We start from the raw sequence: 5,371 nt of genomic DNA, 5'->3' as shown, positions 1-5,371 counted from the left end.
AGAACGGGCATGCTGTGACGTAAGGACTAGTACCAGGGCCGTTTTCGAAGACGGACCTGGTGATTTTACATTGTTTTCAGACGAGCCTTGGCAAAGCCCTCACAGGCCTGTATCAAAAACTGCAGGTCCGTCAGGACTTATACTTGAAATAATTACTTTAACCAACGGTCGAACCGGTTGTTCCGAATAAACGAAAACGGCCCAGCATAAAATGGTCTAAAAGGCTACGGCCTACTGCATGACTCGGTTATGGTTCTACATGTATAGTCCGCTTAACCTACCTACATGTAACTTACACTATATTATTAGGCTATTTTTATTTTATTTATTTTTTTGCGTCATATATAGGATACTTCGCAAAAATTATAAAAAAAAGTCTAATAACATACATGTAGGCAGGTTTAGCGGACTATGGTTAAACGAGATGTATACATGTTTCTGCCATGGTTTCTGGTTAAATAGCCGGAACAAGGACGTTTAAGCCCCATTAATTAATCAAGCAATCGGCGCATTAAGTAGCAAAAGCAGAGATTTGAATAAGAAAGGACTAATTCTCACTTCACGATAGATCTGAAGTTAGACTAAATTAATATATTTTTTTTTATCATGCATATGCATTATCAGAAACATTTTCAACTGTTTTCATTAGATGTATAGCATATCAACTCGGTGTTTTCATTTAATATTTTTTGAACTTCATTGCACGAACGCTGCATTCTTCAGGGTGCCGTTCTTTGACCGGCGCTTTTATAATAATTCATATGACAATAGATACTGTTTATTATTTAATCTGCTCGGGCGATATAGCACCATATGAACTTCAACAAAGGTCCATAATTTTTATATCTTATCTACATGTAATATATTCTGTAATAAGTTTACTCATTCTTGCTAATAATTAAAGCACGCCAGTTATAGATGATGGTATCGTAATTTTAAAAAGATTGTTTACTACACTTTGTACAAAAACATATTATACATGTGTTTCTGCAAAGTATATGAGACCCACCATAGTGTTCATAGACCATTTTTAGATGTTTTAAGTGTCTAGATCAAAAATCGGTAAAAACCATACTCTACATATATATAGTACTATGTACGTAGACTACTGAAGCATGGTCTATGGACACTCTGGTGGGTCATAACTATATAAACTGTAACTAATTCTCAGATCCCTGTGTATGAGACCCGGACACGTCCCACTGGTACTCCGTTATGGCTAGACCTACATGTACATTGTACATGAAATAATCACCAAAACTACTAAAAACTAAAAAAAAAGTGTGCGTTTTTACCTCTTAAAGTATTGTTTAGTTCCATGTAGAAGTGATAGCAAACTGTTTCCTGACGTGTCCGTCTATATTGTGAGTAAAACTATCAGCGCCCGGGATCGCGAGTCCTCTAAAAGTTTGACTAACATGCATACATATGTATGTAAATGTGATTTTTCCCCAAACAATGTTTCAACAAAAACTACATTTGCCACGTACATATGTAAATGATTCATCTCCAATTTTCTTTCATTCTGGCATTTTCCTCTCTCATACACTAGAGATTACGTTTTGTTGTTTTTATTATTACTAATAAGAAGGGGGTGATTGGGGGGGGGGGGGGGTAAATAAGAAAAAAAAGAATGAGAAAGAGGAAGATGGTAAGGGGGGATAAGGGTATGATGAGGGATGGAAGTATGTTGTAAAACTATATAAACTGCTAATTCTCAGATCCCTGTGTATGAGACCCGGATGCACCAAAACTACTAAAAACTAAAAAAAAAAAGTGTGCGTTTTTACCTCTTAAAGTATTGTTTAGTTCCACGTAGAAGTGATAGCAAACTGTTTCCTGACGTGCCCGTCTATATTGTGAGTAAAACTGTCAGATCGCGAGTCCTCTAAAAGTTTGAAAATGTGATTTTTCCCCCAAACAATGTTTCAACAAAAAAACTACATTTGCCACGTACATATGTAAATGATTCATCTCCAATTTTCTTTCATTCTGACATTTTCCTCTCTCATACACTAGAGATTACGTTTTGTTGTTTTTATTATTACTAATAAGAAGGGGGTGATGGTGGGGGGGGGGGGGGGGGGGGTAAAATAAGAAAAAAAAGAATGAGAAAGAGGAAGATGGTAAGGGGGGATAAGGGTATGATGAGGGATGGAAGTATGTTGTAAATGCATGCTTCCAAGCTGATATTGTGAAATACTTCTTCTCATGTGAGAATACAGAACTTTGTTTCGATCAGTATATATAGAGGATATTCCTTACGTTGTTATGTTTCGTCGAGTGTATGTTGACACTGTAAATAATTTTCACGTGTGCGAAGCATCGGTGAAAAAGATGACATATTACTTGTACTTCATCAAGATATTCATCAAGAAACAAGGTAGGCCTATATTCCATTATCGCATTTTGTACATCTTTATTCTGGGTGTGAACTACATATGTAAGGCCCACTGACAATAGTATGGTAAGTGTATATCAACTTCAATTATATGCGATTTTGCCGCTTACCAATTTACACCGATCGGGCACATTTAAAGGGAGGGGGTAGGGTAACATAAGATAATTTAATGCAAAATATTTATGCCACAGCAATTAAAAATGAAAAATTAATAGGAAAGATGCGCGTAATATTACAGTTTTGGTTTGATATTTCAAGAAAATATGTTCCCGCCAAAACGATATTTCACGGTAAATGCTGTGTTCTGATTGGTCAATATATTGAGTGGTATTTTCACTCGTGTGAACATACATGTATTTTCACCGTAAAACTAAAACGAAAGCCGATTGAGGTCATATTTACGTTGGGGAATTGGTTTATTTTCTCGTTATTACGAATTTTAAAGTGGTTATTACGAGAAAAAGTCATAATTACGGAAAAAGTCGTATTTACGAAAAAACAGTCGTATTTACGAGTTTTAAAAGTCTTTATTACGAGTTTTAAAGTCGTTATTACGAGAAAAAAGTCGTAATAACGGAGTAATCCAAGAAAGAAAGACATCGTCAATTCAGTCGATTTATCAAACTTCTGTAATAAACATTTTCTTGTGTCCGTTATGTAAAATTGGGGGTTTCAGTGGGTTCCGCTTGGAGGGCCGGCATCAACATACGACCAGGAAGAGTGATATCTTTAGCATCATTTATTGTCGGATTTGGTTCTAATCAGTCCCTATAAAATATACAAATAACACTAATTAACACACAATCGAACGCACTCTAAGTGAGTACACCCACACTTACAAAACTCTCATTTAGATTCGGAGAATTAAAATATTATTGAACAATTTCACACATCTCCACAACAAATACAAATATCAGATTACGAGTAAAATTAAATGGATGTTTGATATTATTATCAAACACAACAACCTACACACTACATACCACGACCAAATAATACAAAATTATCATACTCGATCGGCAATGATCGATCGAGGAAAATATATAAAAGGTTACTGATATATGAAAAATAGATAATTTACTGATTTAGAAAGATTGAATTAGATATTCCAATAATTTACATTAGCCTAAACTTATTTGTGAAGTAAAACCATTATTCACTTACCCCGTGTATGGCACAAGCAAGGACTTATATGAGAAGGATAAGTCACACTGGGTTTTTGGGAAGAACAACCCAGGAGCTTTTGTGTTTGTGCACTGACCGTGACGTTGGGCGACGACTGCTTTTCCTGTGATGTCCGCCGGCGCAGCCTTTGATGTAGCTTGCGGGTGCGAGGGTTACCGTCTTACTTTCTGAAGCGGGGTCGTCATTTCATGAGCTGTCGTATTTTTTTAACGAAAATTTAAGACATATATTCTAAAATTTCCGTCCTTAAAGCAAGTAATAAACGTTGTGAAATTTGATAAACTTTACATTGGTGTTTCGTTTGACTCGATAAGACAAGTATTTTTTGAGAAAAACGGTTTTTATTCCCGGTTAATAGGCGTCTCGCGTGGTGTTTAGTAATGTAAAGAGACAGACACGAATCCTTCTTACTTATAAATCCTTGGCAACGACGACAAAGATAATTGTCCTGTCTATCAAGAATCCCAAATAGAAGTGAAGAAAAGAAATGAAGTAAGGCGGGAAAGGAAAGAAAGAGTTAACGCGCATGTCGAAGTCAAGTGGTCAATGTCCGTAACATGTATATATACTATATGCATATCATGTCCAGTATGCCTAATCGGGGCCTACTATCCACTATTCCACATACAAACTTACACGCGACGAAACCGAAAGTAGACGCGGACTTACGGAAAGAAATACAAAACACTGACAAATTCAATTAATATAATAAATTAATAACATATTAAATAATAAATAAACATTCTCATTTACCAGGGTGTCACAGTTATACTTTTTTATCAACTTTATATTATACTGTGTGATCTGCAAGCGCATGTGCATAGTTTTAGTATATTTGAACATATGAATAAAAGCATATTTAATAGCATCGCCATTTCCGATACCCACAGCACTAAGAATAAACCTTCCAATGTGTTTTTCTTTCTTTCTTTTTTCAATTACTATATTCATTTCACTCCGTGCCTCATCCTCGATACTCCAGGGGTTCCGATCACTTACGATCTCTACACCCCTGGACTATCTCATCGTAAAACTGGAGGCAACAGAACAGAACAGGTAATTTAGTCCTTTGATGTACATCAAAAGAACCGTATAACGGTACACTGTGGTTGACTATGTGGCTTTGAAGTTGGGCGTCGCTCTCTCTGTAGTCTTCAAAGGAAATCTTTGCTGGTCTGTGATTGGTCAAATATTTTCAGCTGAGCTGCCTTCAATTTCACTATGAGATAGTCCAGGGGTGTAGAGATCGTAAGTGATCGAACCCCTGGAGTATCGAGGATGTCCGTGCCTAAGATGTTCTCCATTCCCTCCTGCTTGAATGCACCTGTATCTTTTGCCGTCAACATGAACCAGAAAGACAAAATCAATGTGTAGAATAAATTTCTCAGTGCTTTGACATATACAATTTTAAGTTTCTTATCTTTCGTTATTTAAGTCAATACATTTATTTTTCAATTTGGCAAGCATTTAGCCATGGTAAGGACCATCCTGATACTCTAGGGGCTCTTATCACATATACGATCACGTGTACCCTGGACTATCTAGGATGGGCAACAACGTAAATCATAAATATTTAATATGTAGCATTTCTATCTCCAATTTAAATGTAATTGTAAAGGACACGTGGAACGGTGTTATAGATTTTTTAACCGGTATAAATTTTTTTGTCGGTTCTGTAGGTCTAGTTGATCCTATTATCGTACAGTAATTGGGGGAAATAGTTAGGTTTTTAAGTTATAGTTGAACATTGTCAGTGAGTAGTTGTTAGAATTACAGAGGCTAATC

The sequence above is a fragment of the Argopecten irradians genome, chromosome 10 (genome assembly GCF_041381155.1).
Source record: "Argopecten irradians isolate NY chromosome 10, Ai_NY, whole genome shotgun sequence".
Lineage (NCBI taxonomy): Eukaryota > Metazoa > Mollusca > Bivalvia > Pectinida > Pectinidae > Argopecten > Argopecten irradians.
The sequence above is the reverse complement of the archived record's forward strand: the minus strand, read 5'-3'. Positions refer to the sequence as shown.